We start from the raw sequence: 17960 nt of genomic DNA, 5'->3' as shown, positions 1-17960 counted from the left end.
CGTTGGTATGATATAGCCGGGAGCTGACCTGTATCTGGTCCAACACGTCAGCGAGTTGAGATTCCGATCGCTGATCCCATTTTTGATCTTGCAAGAAGACGCAAAGGCTTGGATTTGAGGGGACAAGATCAGGGAGCTGAATGTGCGCATCGGGCGCGATTACGTGATGAGGGCGTGTTGAGTTGGATCATTGCGCGCGTTTCTGAGCCTGCCATGACAGGTAAAGTGCCCAAATGCCTTTCCAGGACGAACCGTGAGCAGAAAAGGTTGCATACTATGCTGATAAGTGAAGAGAGCTGAACCGAGAATCACACGAAGGACCTCTGGCGCACCAATCGTATCTCAAAACTTCGTTTGCCGCAGAAACGCGGCAAGATGGATTGCTAAACAGGGTGATATTTTCTGTCCCAGTGGTATATCTTTTGAATGTGCTTTATATACAGCCTCCATTAGTTATGCAACCGTTTGGCTGAAAATGCTTGTAAATAGCATACATGTGAACGGTGTATGAAAGTTGAGAAGAGAAGGGCGAAGAGATTTTGTCAAAGGCTACATCCGATGAATGGTTTTGAAATCCTTTTTGCTGCTGAGATAGGCCAGGCCATGCTTTTTGCCGGTAGTGTAGAGAAGCAGCTCATGGCTGAGGATTTAATCCATCTTGCGAAGTATTTAGCCGAGTTCACAAAATTATTCGGAGGCAATGCAGATAATAACCGCTCATAGGTACAGAGACAGTTACCGTGACCATCGGAACTCAGGTGTCGCATAAGATCGAGTTGCCTCAAAAATGATGCTGATGACTTCCTTGCAGTCAAGCGTTCGTGAAGTGAGGTCGATTCCTGCTGCAGAATGAAGAAAGAAAATTTGGGGCTTACCTCGACTGGGCAAGCTTGGCTTGGGTATAACAGCAGATGCGTCTGGTTTTCAATAATATATGTAACCGTCAGGCTAAACTGTTGGCTGATCTTTGCAATTTACAACATGGATCTCTAATACATGTCAAAGTAACGTGATGTGTCACTGGACATCATTAGGAGCTTTTGAAGCTTCATCCTTAGACCGCGAGGGCTTGACGGGGTTATCTACTTTACTGATTCTTGCTGGTTGAGCAATTTAAAAAAGCAGCTGTCCTTCTGAGGAGTCACTTAGCGACTTCTATTAAAGACGGACTTGGCGACCAACAAATCCACCACGCTCGGTGTAATACTTCGGCTGCGATCATGCCTGGGTTTTCAATTTACCAGTTCCGGAGTCCCGAACGCGGGTTGGCAACGGCTGGCTCTCCGACTTCTGTCGAACTTCCAGAAACTCAGAACGCGGCGATACATTTGCGGCAAACTGCGAAGAAAAAAGTTAGGAGGGAAGAAAGATTCAGAACACGGCGAGTTTTCTGGTGTCTGCCAATGTCGAGCGGCTCTGAAATCTCTCAATCGGCCCCTACCTGTGTAAGATATAGAGCTGGCAGTAGTAAAGATGTGCTGATGTTCCTTCATTGTTCTGCCGTGAGTTTTGGGCATTGCCGCTGGAACCCGGGCCATGGCTCCGCTCGCCGCCACGTCTGCCCCACTACCGGGAACCGGGCCGGGGATGGCCTGCCGGAAGCCACCTTTGTCGCCCAAGAAACAAGTCTAAGCCTCCCAGCCTCGTTGAATTGAATTGTGCATCTTACGCGGCACAAAAATCAGATTCACAGACCACACAAGCAACACAAATTGACTAAGTTTTACCCTTTGTCTCCCTTCCGAATGACGTACGGAGCCAAATCTCCAGGAATTCTGTTGGTTTATATGCGGCAGGTGATAATTTGTAGTCGGGAGTAATTGAACTTACTTCTCATCCGTTTCCATGAATGTCTAGACGAGCAGCGCAGGTGTGGTCGATAGTTGAAGAGATTTCGGTGGGAGGTTTAGTGGTTGACGTCCGTCTTCACCGACTGGAATGAGACTCTCATTTACTTTCCGTACCAAGGCAAATTCCGACTCTATTTGCGAAATACGATAGGCTTCACTGCAAGCTCATTCAGTCATTTCTCGGGATCGATAAAGCTCATGGACTGAAGAACGCAACCGACTCAACTCAGTTGCGCCAAGTTAACCAGATCCAGAGATCTATGCAGACACCTAGACGAGCGATATGCCATCATAACATGACGGCATCTGAAGCCTGCAGCTTCTGCTGTAAAGATATGCTTCCTGAAAATTGCCAAGAGTCTCCTAGGCGGGAAGCGATATGTTTGGAATGTAGAACATCCCGGAGATGTACCCATGTCCAGTATTGATGCGAAAGCCACTGACCAGGTCGAAGACGTCAATCGTCAAATATGCGGGAAGTCAATGTCCGCTGACTGGGCGCTCAGCTGTGCTGCCAAAATGTTTACGATATCCCCAATATGACTGGCCATTCTTGGCTCCAACCACATCCTAGTCTGAGGTTTGTTTTGGGATATCACCACGACATCGATATTTCATTTGGGGGATTGCCAAAGCTCGAGATGATCTCATGGCCCTAGTGCAACAGAGGAAGACTGAGAGCAGATAGTGGAGTCAAGTTTGCAGTTCAATTCAGCCACGAAAGATACACAGTCAGATCCGGATGCTGGCTGACTTGTGGAGGGTATCTGCCGGAATCCTGTGAACAAGTAACCCCGAACTTGGGGAATTCACAACCAAGCAACGATGGCAAAAGCCACATATCTCAGCAATTTCAAATTCGGCAAGAACATAAATTATCTCATTCAATGCGTCTTAAGCAGGGCGAAATGTTAACGGCTCAAAATTAAACTTTGATTCCAGCCATAAGTAAATGGAGGTCTTGAAAGTCACTGAAGCAGAGCACCTATTCAGTCAAGCAGCCCCCGCCGACAAAGCCGAAACAGTGCAGTACGTTTATATGGGACCAATCCGGGATCATGCGGCTTGACTGACACATCTCGAAGAGCTTAACTGGTCCAATGGCTATTGATTTGGTCTATTACACAAGTCAGGTGCACCCGATGCCGGAATGAAAGACAAGCAGAGAGAGACTGACTTGAGCAACGTGATTTCATGTTCAAGCTGCCTTTCGTAGTTCAAAATATCGTTTTATCACGGATGGAATACCCTCGGAAAAGTACCAAGTTGTTGGATAATGAATCGCGTCTACAATTATCGTGTTCTGCTGACTTCAGCCTTACAGCCTGTCAGTTTCCTTCATGATGTTGTAGAACATCCTCGTCGCTATCCACGGTCTTCGAGCATAGCATGCGGAACCTATTCACACGCGCAGCAGATCACGCACAAGCCTGCGAAGATTTGACAGGTGGCATGGAATAGGTTGAAAAGCGTTGATCTGTTTCTTCTCATGGATTGAAAGTGACGTTCCGCTAGGCATGTTTGACATGCGGAAAAGACCAACAAGTCGACCGGCAACAAGTCGACGGGAATGCGGCTGGATGGTATATGGATCTTTCGGTCGAGCGGTCATAGGTGTTCTTTTATGACGTACGCGCACTAACCGCTTTCACATCGAGAGATAGCCCATCGCGCGACTGCAAATTGAAGTGATCGCAGAAGACGCAGAGTAATGGTGGAGGAAAGTTCCAGGAGAAAGGCCTGACCCTCATGGACTAGATGACGAGCTACATCTGACTGCAGATTGACAAACCCGAGACGCATAACAGATTGATTCAAGCCGTAAAAGAGAGGAGCATCATCAAGGGCAGACTGAAGAGAAGAAAAGAACCAAGGACTGGCACCAATTCCACGAGCCGTTCCAAGAAGGGGAGAAACGAAGACGACAGTCGGGATTTGCCCGGAATGGGCATGCGATATTCATGAGCCTTTCTGCGTGCGGCCTCCCCGGATGGCATGCACAAGACCACCACCTAAGTAAGTTATTGCGTCCAGGACTCTCGAGGTTGCGCTGCGGAAAGACGAATGGTTTGCATGAACTCTGTTGGCATCACAGTTGGTCATCCCCCCTGAAGCTCACGTATCCCAACAGCCTTGGTTGCCCAGACTGATAACTAGATGGCCCCGAGAAGCAGAGTCACGGGCGAGGCGCTTCTCAAGAGTGTCAGGATGACGTGGTTGAGTCGTGTGATTGCTCATACAACCGACTGAGAGCAGACGACTTGTTCGGGGCGAAGCACTCAAAATTTGTGGCTTTTCGACCAAGGAGCGGGATACCAGAACTTTGGGTGAATCGTGGTACCGCAGAGAAAGACGCGGCGCAGTCTGTTTCATTTAGTCCAGACCGTAATGTAGTCCATACCGCCTCATCTGACACCTACACGACGAAGGATGTCAACGGAACATGGCTACCTTCGATCTGATGGTTCCTTGGATCCATGTGAAAGCAGATTGACTTGAAGATCTTCAACTCAAGAATCCGCCTGCCCACAAGTAGACTGTTCTCAGGGCAACGAGAACTACGAAATCGCCAAAGCAAACCGAGGAAACCTGAGCTGACGACCTCGCCATCTTCCGGGCTCCTTGGCTAGACATGACAATCGATTGAAGACTGGCCCGCTTCTCGCAATTTGGAACCTGACAGCCTCAAGCGACTTCCAGCATCAATAACATCTTGCTACCATGCCATGTTTCGGGCCGGAACTAAACCAGTGTTGAAGTCGTACGCATTTGGTTAGCCGTTCGATTCACGACAGTGTTGGTGAAGGATGCATTGCAAGTCAGGCAAGTTGAAGGCATACGAACACTGCAAGTTCATGGAAATGACTGCCGTGCAGGACAAACACGGAAATGAAGAACCTGCAGAAGTTATTTAAAGCCCGGATGAAGGCAGGGCTGATCTATTACCCATGTTGATCTGGTGCCTTTGGAGAAGGCGTTGAAGAGAAAAAACATAAACTACAACCCATGACCTGCACACGATCCGCAAACTGCGCCCGACAAAAGTGCGCCAAAAAAGTAAACGAACAAAAACCAATACCATCCTCTGCCCATAACATTACTATCCTCCATATGTCCTTATCATTGTTTGATCAATGCTCTGCGTTTAGAGCAGGCTTCGTATGTCGTGGTGACGATGTTGTCGTGACGACGCAACTCGTTCTCGATGACCCCGATTACCTTTGCTACCCCGAGTATTCGATCTCGGAGGAGGTGTGACTGAACCGTCGTTTGGTCACCGACCGCCGCCCCTGCGTCCTCTCTCGTCTCCCTGGCGGCGTTGGTTTCCCTCATTGCAGCCAGCCTTCGTGCAGTGTCGATCTGTCTCTGGAGCACCGCAGCTCGGGCCGAGGCTTGGACGCTCAACTTGGACATGACCTGAAGCACCGGGCTCATGACCTCGATGAAATGATCGCAGATCTGGATATCTTTCTCGAGCTGTTGGGCAAGCTTGTTGGCTTGCTTTCGGAGTGTAGTCATGCTCCTTTCGTACCGCGTGTATTCATCGACGTGAACATCCTCATCCTCGACTTCGGAACCTCCATCTTGCTGGTCTTGGGAATTTTCTGTCGGATTTGTGTGGGTTGACGGGAGAGGGATTCCCCAATCTGAAACGACGCCACCCAGAACCACTACCAGCACCTTCCTCTAGAAAGGGCAGTCAATGCAGCTCGGGAGGGGCTGGTCGGTTGTAGCAAACATCCCGAAGGCGAACACGAACACTCCACAGTCTGTGTTGTTGTCCTGACGATGGCACAGGCGGGTCGTGACGCGGCTCGCCCTGGCGGAGGTTTCCGGCAGGTAGTGCCGAATGAATCCAGATACTGTGGTCTGCGCATGGGCCAGATTCTTCTTGCTGGCGAGGGAATCCAGAAGTTCAACCTTGTTAGCAGCCGGGCCATCATGGTGGATAATTGCGAGGACCCAGTGCTCGAGGTCCACGTTGATTACCATGAGGACTCGTCTGGTTTGGCAGAGGCGGCGGCCTATCTCTCGAAAGGGCTTGTAATCGTCTCGCATGACTGACTTTGCAACCCAAGAATCAACAAGGTATGTCTCCGACGACAAATCGGTGACCCTCGCGAGTGCGGCGTTGACCCAATCATCTTTGATCCACGTTTTGGTTTGAAGCATCTCCTTGAAAGCATCTTCGCCCGGAGGAATGGCATCCAGTCGCTGTCGCTTGGGATCTGGATCTGGAATCATCATGGGCGGGAGGATCGTGGACTCGTCGCTGGACACGGGGTCTGACGGCAACGGGCTAGAGGCAATGACCTGAAAGTCTGTGGAGGGGTCGCTCAAAGGAGTTGCAACCGATGGTGCGAGCGGGAGGACGGCAATCTCTGGCGTACGATCTTTGACTGCAGTTGCCTCTGATGGTATCAAAGGAGACTCTTCGTCGCGGTAGAATGAGGTTCGATGCGACTCTGCTGGGCTGGGCGCAACCTCTTCGATGTCTGTTGTAGGACCGCTGGACGCAGGTGCAACGGATGGAGTCACCGGGACAACTGCGATGTCTGGTTCCGGATCGCTTGTCGAAGCTGCAACGGATGGTGTGTAGGTAGAATCCTCAGTGCCGTAAAAGAAAATTTGGTGCGGGTCGGGCTCGGGAAATGCTTCAGCGTCCACTGTGGCTGCGTCGTCGGGTACGCCGCTTGAAAACCGATGGAATGAAGGACTGTACCAAAGGCTAGGCTCTGGTTGTGACTGACCGTCGTTTGCTTCGAACAGATCCGAGCCTCGATCAACGGCTGTCTGACTGGCACGCCGGGGCTTGTGTACAGCGTCAATAGTCTTGTCAAAGGTAGTCTGGTCGAGGGTGGGTGTTCGGAGCTTCAGGTTGGATTCCGAGGCAAGCGAATGGGACACGGCTTGGGGGCTTGAATAAGAAGAGGACACAAAGGGAGACGCAGGTGATATGTGCTGCTCTGACTCTTGAATGGTGCCGTGCGCAGACCTGGGCACCTCTGGCTCGTCTTGTTGTGTGTCGTCGAGCAGACTCGTCACGTCATTCAAGCTGATACCCTTGAACCTGGCCAAGGCAAGATCCTTCTTGGACTTGCTTGTTCCGGTATGCCTTGTGCTTGACCGAGCCTCGAGCAGGCGGATGCAGTGGTTCCAGCCGAGTGGATGAGTGGCGAGCGTCACAAGAGCTGCGAAGAACTTGTTGCTGTGCGAGGCGTAGTCGTAGCCGATTTGAAACAGAATGACGGTGGGATGGATGCCCCACGAGGCTGCAGCCTTCTGCAACTTGGGTGAAGACTTCTTGTCGATAACGAAAAGGTCTTGCGGCAGCAGCTGAACAAGACGGAGGGCAGAGGGGTACGGCAATGCAGATCTGATTGCGACGGGGTCGGCGTGGGCAAGAACTCGGACGACCGAGTTCTCGAAGTCCCGTAGCTTGGAATAGAGAGTGGCTGCGGAGGCTGAGAATGTAGACAAGAGGTACGATATTTGGTTGACGTAGTTAGCCGTTGGCTGCACGGGGCGGAGAGGTTGGCCTGTTGGAGCAGTAAGACGAGCCATACACGCGTGTGGATACGATGACCAACGAGCGTAACGCAGGTTGATAGACCAGGTGTACCAAAAACAAAGACACAGACGATGTTTGTCCGTAGTGCGTACGTATGGTTCGATATCGAAATGGATTGAGGTTGTGCGGAAAAGAAGGATGTCGTGGAGGTGATGAGGTCGAGGTGTGATGTCGCGAAGGTCGGAGGTTGGATGTGGTTGATGCAGTGACGAAGTGGAGGCGAAGGCGGTGGGGGAAGGGGAGGGCAGGCGTAGGGTCGAGAAGGGAGGGGCGGGCGGGGAAGGGAGTCCCGTCGCAGTGCATCACACGGAAGGAGGGAAGGAAGGAACCGGCGTGAGGTGCGGTGCGGTAAGCAGGTTCGTCGGGTGCGTGCCTGCCTCATCTCAGCTGGGCAGGCGAGCGGGGCAGCATGTGATACTCGCGGACCGTCAGGAAGGCAGGACCCACTCAGAGTGCAAGTGCTATGTGAGCCAGTCAGAGGTAGGTGTTCGGGGGGCAGGTGTGCCTGGGCTTTTGGGAAAGGGCCAGTCTGACGACTTCTGTGATGTTGCGTTGCTGGCGGAAGTCGCAGTAGACCGCTGTGAGGTGGCTGCCTACTCCACACGTCTTGATGGGAAGGTGGACACCACGCCGCCGTCTTCTCGTTGGCCAACTCAACGTATGACTTTGAAGCGCTTTGAATGGCTCCCCAATCTCTCCGGTGATGTCTTCGTAGCGACGTTTCATTCTTGTGGTGTGCGACTGCAATTGGCTGATATTGCTTGATACCGTATCAGCAGCATATGAAAGCTCCCAATATCAATTTCAAAATTCCGAGACCTTTACCCAACGGTGTGATTTGGAGGTGTTGGGAATCACGCTAGACGGTCTCTATGGGGAAGCCCCTCTGCTAACTGGATAAACAGCGGCGAAGTCCACTCGGGGAACAACAAGCTTGGTAAGACTTGTCGGGTACATTCAAACCGACTCTGTTGGCTTTCAGTCAGAGCTCAACCCAATTGACACGGTGTGCCCGGCGTTTTTGAATTAGTGAGCTCATGAGCAATGTCCAATTACGTGGAAACTTGGCTGATCTCACACAGCAGCACAAGCGTGGCTTAGGGGCGAGTTCATCGACGGCCCCGTTCCTGAATATCGGCATGAAAGGCCGGGTGTTTTTCCAATCCCAATCATATTCGAAGTTAACATTTCGAACTGATTCGTTCATCTATTTGACGACTGGGACCGAACACGCGACGTCGGCTTTTGCTGTCAACTTGCACCATAGCCTCTAACAACAGCCGAGTAGAACAAAGGGAAATCCGCGAAGTCTGTTGAAAGTCGTGTCACAGGGTCGAAGCAGTGTGCAGGATGTTAGTCATGACACTCCGTGTCGTGTCTGTAACGCGTACGATCAGCATAATTGAGAAGACCGGAATTTCCGGTCATGTCACCCATTAGATTGGCTTGAGATGACTTGGACAGGCTACGTAGTTCGTGCCACAAAATGACGTGATGGAAGATGTGAACGCCTTGCGAATTCTGGCTCAAACTGGCTCCTCTGTCGTCTCCTAACGATTAAAAGCCATAGTCGATACGTGGGAGCGTTCGTTCTCATTCCATTGCACCCGTCGAAGCGGTTCTGCAATGGCCACTAATCCCCCATTCGAGACTGAAAGCATCCGCAGCTCACTTTCGCCTCATAGGCCTTGGAATTTGATCATGTTTGACGGATGGCTATATGGCCCGATCAAGCTAGCCAACGAACGATAAGCCAAGTCAAATATTGAGACATTCAAAGTCAAAGTTGGAAATTTCTATCGCAGTACAGGTGCGAAATGACATGAGGGAAAACAAGAGAGACATGCCTTCACAATGAGTCAAGACTCAGCCCTGTAGAGAACGGTCAACATATTGCGCGATGATAGTAGTAGCAAACGGAGCACGAGTGAATGATACAACCATCAATGTGTTTGCAAGGTAATCTAGCGTTGAAATTCAGAACCCACCACAGTCAATGTTCACAGATCCCTGGATCAGGCGTCAGAGGGAACTCCAAGCCCAAGCTGTCAGGAGCTTCAGAGGACCAAGTCCAGTCTGGCGCCTTCGGAGCTGCCCGATCGCGAAACCTTGCTTGCCCAAGTCAAACCAGGTATCTAATCAACGGCCTGTGGTGTAGTGGGAAAGCCAGTGGCTTTGATGTGAGCTTTTCTGAATGTCCCACCTCATGGGTACCAACCTTGGGTTCCAAACTTCCGCATGGGCTGGAGGTGAATCAGCCAGGCTGGAATCTGAGTAAACGCGTTCTTCGTTGGGACGATAGGGCTCGGTAAACAATGAAACGAGAAAAAACACGACTTGAATGCGGGCGATTCAACGTAGTTCCATTGACTATGACTAATCTGAAGCTGGCCCCACGACACAGCTGAAAGTGAAAACAACGACGTATGGAATTTGAGAATCTGGTAATGGATGTTGATTGAAGGACCTCGGCTGTGGCATCTGGGTCTTTGGACAACAAAGTTCGAAGACAATAATTGATCCATCTCCATCCCCAGACCGGCTGCCTTGCATGAAATCCTCAAAAAACGTCGCCTTGGTCTGCATTCGGCAGAAGATGATCTGAATGATTTTGCTGGTTCAAAAAATAGACCCTAGAACGACCCCTATTGGCACATGAAATTAGCAATTGGCCCCGCGATGATGGAGGACGCTCACAGGAACGGTAGCCATTTTGAGATCCTCGCTAACCGCAAGGAATACAAGGTGTAGCCAGAATCGCCGTCATCTACAACGGTTTTCATGTGGCCTTTCGATTGAAGTAAACTAGGGGTTCAATCGGTTGCGCTTCCTCGTCGTCGTTCATCTCATTGCTCGGTGCATCGCTTGGCGTGTCGTAGTCCACGAGGGCGGCCATGTCGATGTGCAGGGACCAGCAGAGCCTACAGATCATGAGCTCCTCAATCCTCCGGAACACACGACACCACTGGAGCACGTATCGAAGTACCAATGGTTTGGGGTGCTCGTCGTCATCCCGTGTCTTGAAGACGAGATCAATCAGGCTCTTGGGCCAGAAGTCTGGGTCTCCTGGGACGTGGTCACCGTCCGGGTCTGTCATTCCAGCTTTGATTAGGCAGACGGGACAATTGTCATCGGCGTAATCAGCCCAACGGCGTACCCATAGACCTCTAGGCGCCTGCATGGGGCCTGGCGTTTGTGATCGTGTTGGTAGTGTAGACTGTGAATATGCTGAGAAAGTTGGGAATGGTGATGTGGTGATGGAGCGATCTGGCTGGGGGTATGGCGTTGGAATTTCCTTCGCTGTCGCAACGGGAAGCGACTTCTCCGGTGGTGCATGCTGATTTGCTTCGTGAATTAAGGAAGGCGAGGTGGTTGATTGAAGATTGATGGCAGGCCCGAGGTTCGTGTTGCCGCCCTCATAAAGAGCAGTCACCACTCTCCTGGATTTGCTTTGCATTCTTTCCACAGAGTTGAGCCACAACACCCGACGCTGCCCTACGAGCGTTTTGAGGCTCGTCCCGTCATGCCCAACGCCACACTATATGATGATGAGAGTATAAGTGGCAAAGTACACCGCAGCTTTGAGATATTTATTTTCAGTCACTTGCAAGCTTCTTCGGCAAGTTCTCACTTTGAGCATCTGTAGTAACTGGTGCATCCAACGCACACAAGGTGTGGAAACCTCCAATCCGATAAACACTTCCGGGCGGATGTTAGTCAACCCTGTTGAAATGGCTGCAATTCGTCCAAGTAAGTCTAGTACGGTCTGGGCACGAGAATGTTCCCATAAATTGACACAAATTGAGTCTCTGCCTTTCTTTGCAACGGGTAATCAGCCCTCTGGGAAAATATCGATGTGACAAGACGATTCTTGTCTGTCTCGCCCTGGGTCAGTACTTCCTTGCTTTCACCCGCCAAATTCCAAAATCGCGGCTCTGCTAGGTAATTTAAAACTACTTCGCCGGCTCGTAATGGACGCGGAGCAAGTAGTCTATTCTTTCATTTTCTTATGGGAGACATGCTATGATTACTGATGGGAAGTTTCACACTATATTGCTCTTGTTTGTCTCTCGATTGTGTGATCAACGCATCTTCATTTCGGCGCTGAGTGGTCTAACCGTGGAAAACGTTTGGGGCTCTGGTCATAGATACATTGCATAAATGACAAAGAAATGGAATCAGATTGAAACGATCTTAGTTGCCGGCCGGGACGTTTTGTGTGGTTCATCGCAGATCAATGTATTTACAGCTGAAACCCTTTGGACGAACACCCGTTCAGATGCTCTTATCTGTCACAGTCCTCTGTATCTTGCAGCAAAGGACCATTGAAACCTGGCGCAAAGAAGGGCGGACTGAAACAGACCCAATCTGAGAAGTCGAATTTTTCCAAGACAACTTCCACAGGGTCATTATGAGACACACCTTCACGGTCATATCGGATCTGCTGGATTGGCAAAGAGAGCATTGACGCATTTGTTTCCGAGCGAAACAAGAGTAGACTGATCAAAGGATCCATCTCTATCTAGGCGAGTTACATCTACCATGTTTCCGGAACTCTAGAGAACTTTCGCTTGATTCGACCGACTCGTCACGATATCGCTAGGTATCCGATATGAGGTGTGTAGACCTAATATAAAGTTCGAGAAATCAGCGTCAGGCATCGTTCAATTTCAGCAATCGAAATACTTTTGATATCATGCATGCGCAATGGCCCCTCCAGTCCCCGATTCCCAAATCCCTCCCCAGGCACTCAACTGTTTCACCAGTCTTCCCACTTGGACATCAACATCTCGGATACCGTTTTCAACTCCCCCGACCAACTTTTCGAAGGATGCAACTCCAATCTCCACTGCTCCAGAGGCGCACTCCTTTAATCAGTTTCACCGACCTTTGAAGCAAACGGTGTTTGAAACAAAGGTGAGCAAATTCCTTACCCTTCGCCGTATCCCGGTGCCAATTTCTGGGGGGGAACTAATGTGACAAATGTGACTAGGCCAGACAGACTGTCCAGTGGCTTGTCATGCTCTTACGCAATCTTTTTGCAGCCTGTTTCCTGGTTTTTATCGGTTTCTTCTTAGCAACATCGCTGGAGGTTCTGTGTTCTGTTTCGTGTGAACCTTTGGGGATCACAAGCGGCGGGGTGATGAACGGCGCTAGAGGTTGGGTGTCATGTGGCATGTGTCTGTGGTTGGCGGCGGTGATCGCAGGTTTCAGGAACACAGTTCTAGTTGTGCTGCGAATCCTTGGTGAGGTGCGGGCTTGGGACAGAAGGACACATCTTGGCTGGACTATGGATATCTTGGAGCCTTTAGGAGAGGAATATCAATCCACTGCACTGCGGGCTGCTTTTTCTTTTCATCCTCGCTGTATCCCCCCCCCTGTTTTTCGGCCTTCATCACCATCACCCGTCGGAAGAAACCGTCGGAGGATTTGGATGTTTGGCATTCCCTATGCCATATCCATAATAGTGAAATCTTCACATTCGTTGTCAACAATTTCGTCTTTCGTTCCTGCTGTGTTCATGTCCACTTACGCTATTACCCTATTAAGACAAGGCAAGCCTCTGTCGGCACAGCCTCCGTGTACAGCCTGTCTAGTCTTGCATCGTGCGACACAGCGGGACGGAAGAAAGAGCTGCCAGCATCCATCACTGAGTGATTGTTAATCCAGCAGTGTACACGTTAGCAATGGGGATAAGAAAGCCAAACATATCCAGGGCATACTAACAAGCGTTGCTAGCTGCTTACCCAAAGGGATCCAGCCTCTCAAGGACAACGAGGCTTATTGCTAGTTATCCTTCTACAGCTTATAAGCGAGTGCAATTAAATCTAAAGCTGATTCTTGCATCAGGTCCCCATCACTACTGGCTATTCGCTGCATAGCGGGCACATCCAATACCCTCAGCTACCCCAACCATCAAGGGCGTGCAGAGTTCCATGCTCCGTTCACGCATCTAACTGCTTGGCCAAGTATATGTTCAGGGGCGGCGCGTGGAAGATATACAGGTCCTGTCCTGCGTATTGCAAGATATCTACAAATATAAATCTGCACAAAGTAATAATAACTAGACACTGTATCTGGCAAATAATTAGTTTGATAGTGGAGGGCTCTCAGCCTAGCTTGGCACAGCTCCCAACTCGTTCCATCTCCAGAGAAGCACCACGAAGTTGGGGCGCAATGTCGGAACTCCAGTAGCGACAAATGCTACCGGCGAATCTGCAAAAGACGCTATGCTGAGATGTTGCTGTACGGCGGCTGATCTTGGTCTCACCGTCTGGAGTTTAAACGCCGAACACTTCGATGCGGGGCCACGTCAGTCCAGGTTCGCAGCCCATTGCGGGCCACGCGACCAATCCAGTCGAATTAGCTAATGCCGACTACATGCAACATGCGAGGTATCTACTGATAATTGGAATGGTGCCAGGTTTGCGTCGTGAGCTTTCCATATGTGGTTCTTAAATGTGGTGCTGCGAGCTTCGTTCTGCTGCGGGTAGATGTGCTTCATAAGCATGCATATTCTTAGGCGTACAAGAAAATGTTGCAATCTTCCCAGCGGCTGATATCTTTTCTCACACAGCGCTTGAAATATCGATAGAATAGTAGTAGCGAGGAAGCGGACAACAGCATCGAGAGCCATGACGAGACCTACAAGTGAGACGCAGCACCTTGTAAGGTTTCACGATGTTTCTGAGGTGCTTTGTTGTGATGTTCCTCGGCAAGCTTGTGCCAGTTATGCAATGTATAATAACAGGCTGACAAGAGGTCCTTTCATCTTGAGATTTCAAAAATCCTCATGAGAAAATTTAAGTTCTGGCAGCTTATGTTATGGATACCAACTTTCGAATGTTTTCATGAATGAATAACCTCAGAACATGACGATTACAAACTAACTTATACCAGCATCAGCCTTTGAGAACCGGAAGGCTCACAGCCAAGCCGCAATAGCCTTCAACTCCAATGGACTGGCTGTTCTCACTGCATTTCCAATGGATCAAGTAATGTAATATGAATGCAGTTATGACGTTCATTATGCTTTGTTTCCAAACCTGCAGCAGATAGTAATGCATCGCAAAGTTTTACTGCTATGTTGAGTTGATCTGGTTTAATCGTCCCTCTCTGGCCCCCTCAGCAGCCCTTAAATGGAGTTAGCCCCATCGCAGAGTTCGCTACGCTACTTTGAAGCGCTGCTTCAAGGCCATTCACGAGATGCCAATTTCAAATTGTGGCCGGTCGCCGCTGGGAGCAGCATCTGGACCTGAGGCGTGAGGAATCAGTTCCGTGATGGCGCATGCTATCACACTCAGTCATGGGCCTCTGGCAATGCTTCACGTCATTGTGTCAGTATTCGCTTGAAGGGATTTTGCCCATGTCGGGGCCGTTCGGAAGGAGCACCTGTGTCCCTGCCTCAAGAGGTGCCTGCCTCCAGAGGTCAGCTGCCGATTTCAGCGCCCGAATTGGCAGCCGGTACCTAACAGTACCTTAGGCAGGCGGTTGCCTCCAAGTCCGCGAAAGGCAATTGCCAATCCCTGCGACGTGAACGGGCCGCAACTGCCGGAAAACACCACCTTCACACTCCAGCAAAACATCCGTCGGTACAAGACACACGTCCACCTCGAAGAGATCGGCAAATTCTTCAACGTTTCGACAACCGAACCTATTCGGCTTGGTTTGTGTCGCCCTTCTTCAAGACCATTGAAAAGGAACAAATTCTAACTGCCAATTTAAGCAGGGCTGACCGCTCCTCCCTCATTCAATTGTCCGATCAACCGACGCGATGCCACACAGGACCCGTACTGTTCGCTTCAGAAGGCTCTCGCCCATCTTGTCGCACTCTTCTGCCACGTCAGTGTCTTCTGATGACGACCATCCTGCCTTCTTACTCGTCGAAAGAGACACAGATCTATCTAGCATCGCCCTGCCGCAGCCCCACCTCGGCCCAGACACGCGCACACGCAGCAGCGCCTCGGACGACCACATCGCGGCCTAGAGTGCCGTGCCGACGACCCCCGCCAGTATCTGGTACCGGTTCCGTGCTGCTGTCCGCCGAGGCCACCATCCCGCTTTGGCGTTCGACGAGGAGGAGATGGAACGCGTCCGCCTCCGAGCTTTGGCAAATGAATGGGACTGGGAGAGCTGGGTGGCCCTCACCGTCGAAATGGCCTTCTTCATCGGCCGTCAGCTGTTTACGGATATTTGGGAGACAGAGCGGGGGCGATAACGATGGTCGGGTTGACGGAGTTGCCAAAGGTCGACTGCTGCTGCTGCCGCACTCAAAGCGATGCGATTTCGCTCCTGGTAATGTGCAGATGGATGGGTCTGACCGGATGACGAGGATGGTAATGTAGCCAATAAGGGCATTTGCAAGGATGGAATGATCATGGTACCTACAGGGACACTTTTCGTGCAGGAGTTTCTGGTTTTGTACTCCACGTAGCGATCAATCGTCAACGTGTATTGCGTGAAATGCCCGTGAAGATTTCGTCGAACATCATTAGACAAACACATGCAATCACGGTCCGCCAAGATCATTTCACGTTGACGGTCTTTTTGCCGTTCTATGCCCCATCACCATTAGCCCCCATGGCTCGGTGGGAGAGAGAGCGAGCGCTGGTCTTCAACCTGTCGTCCGCCGGTCTTTCATTAGAGGCAAGATTCGTGTCGCAGTGGTCCATTGATATACCATTGATCCAAAGCTCTTTAGGTCTCCCTCGGTGATCCAAGGGTTCTTGTTTACCACCAAATCACACGTTTACACCAAGCACAATGATGTCCACAACGTCTACTTTCCCAACAACGACATCAGGAAATTCAGTGGGAGTATACGCTCAAAGTGGCGACCCTGCAGATGAAACTTCTTTGATACATCCTACTCAACTGCGGGTCGCCACTCATCCTGTCTGCGGACCCATCTGGCTGCCACAGAGCAACCCGTGCCGAATGCAATGTTTGCTTAAAACATTAAATTCTGTGTTCCCGGTTTGCACGAAATCGACGCGTGGCAGAGGCAATGGGATGAGCATTTAGAAAGCTTAGGATCTTCCAATCGTCCCTTGCGCCATCTCACCAGGGATCTGTCCATAGCAGATCATACTAAGATGTCTGCCGAACTAAAGTGTCAACGACTTCAGCCGTGTGGTTGGATGACTTACCTTCTTCAGAGAGTTGGTATAGAATGCCTAAAATAGCGAAAGAACACGCTCCACAGCTGTCTGGAAAATTCCATCATGACAAGCCAGTGATAACTCCTCGAGATCACCGTATTTCTTGCTACCTAGTCAACCTGATGAAACAGTCTTCAACCCATTGTATGCGCCCGCGAGTAAGGTATGTCAGGTAGGCGTCAAAAAGCACAGCCAGCAAAAAGGTGCTGATGGAGGAAAGCATTCGCGCTTGCCATCCGTCTTTCGGGCATCACAGTTGACGTTGTCTTTGACTCTTTCATCCATCCATGTAATCAAGTTGTTGATAAGGTCATGGGGCCTGTTACGCCTCCCCTTGCAGCAATAGCTTGAATTGCAGATCGGGGGCAATGGAGCTGAAATTCGTGCGGATATCGCCTTTATCAATCGTCTGTAACATGGCCTGCTGTCAGTTTCATGCACGGAAGCCACGCAGCTACAAAGCCCTGCAGTATCCAACATCTTGTCGTGATATCGTCGACTACTACGTGAAAGGGCATCCGTGTCTGTCACGCGCAATACAGTTATATGTGTGCTTTGCTAAAACCTATTAGCAACGCCCAAAGATGCCTCAAGGGGACTACGCAGAGACGTTCAAGTCAACCTCGCAGGCACACCTGATTGGCGAGGCATCAAAATGATCAACGTCAAAACAAATCACTGGATTTGCCCCCTTGCTGTTTACTCGCTTTAGACCTACAGCTTGCTGGACGGCGTCAGTAGCCTCAAAAGAGCACAACATGAACATGAGTCGGAAGCGATTCTACGAGAAAGAATAGAGCCGGAAGGAATCGAACTAGCTTCATGAGGTTGCTGATGTATTTACTGAAAATCGAAACCACCATCGCGGCGCGGCAGACACGATCGGCCGGATCCTCGTGCCATTCAGCGACAATGTCCTTCCCAATCTAATAATGCACTCGACTTCCAATCGGTGGGAGTCTCTGTTTGACATCTTCTGCCTCGTTCGTCGCAATATCGAATTGTAGATATCATTCTTCTGGGGAGCCAAGCTGAAAGCAAGACTAGGCCCCTCAACTTCGAACACGATTTCCCTGACACATAGGCGCAGAACCTGGAGATAACGAAGGACGCGGACTCGCAACACAAAGAATCCTTTTATAAAGGGCACTGTGGTATTGGAAAGATGTCATTGGCCCTATTCTAATTGGCAAAGAAAACATGAGCAAACGCCCGCTGATGTTTAAGTCCGCAAAGGGCATGTATGAACGCAAGACAGGGGAGGAAAGACAATCCTACGGACTAGCTGTGTGTTTACCCAAATACCAACAGTTCGAGGTTCCCATCAGACGGTCGATTGACCGTGAATCTGACATCGGAAGCCAGAACGTAGTTCTC

Source organism: Colletotrichum aenigma, assembly GCF_013390185.1.
Source record: "Colletotrichum aenigma strain Cg56 chromosome Unknown KSG_Cg56_contig13, whole genome shotgun sequence".
Taxonomy (NCBI): domain Eukaryota; kingdom Fungi; phylum Ascomycota; class Sordariomycetes; order Glomerellales; family Glomerellaceae; genus Colletotrichum; species Colletotrichum aenigma.
The sequence above is the reverse complement of the archived record's forward strand: the minus strand, read 5'-3'. Positions refer to the sequence as shown.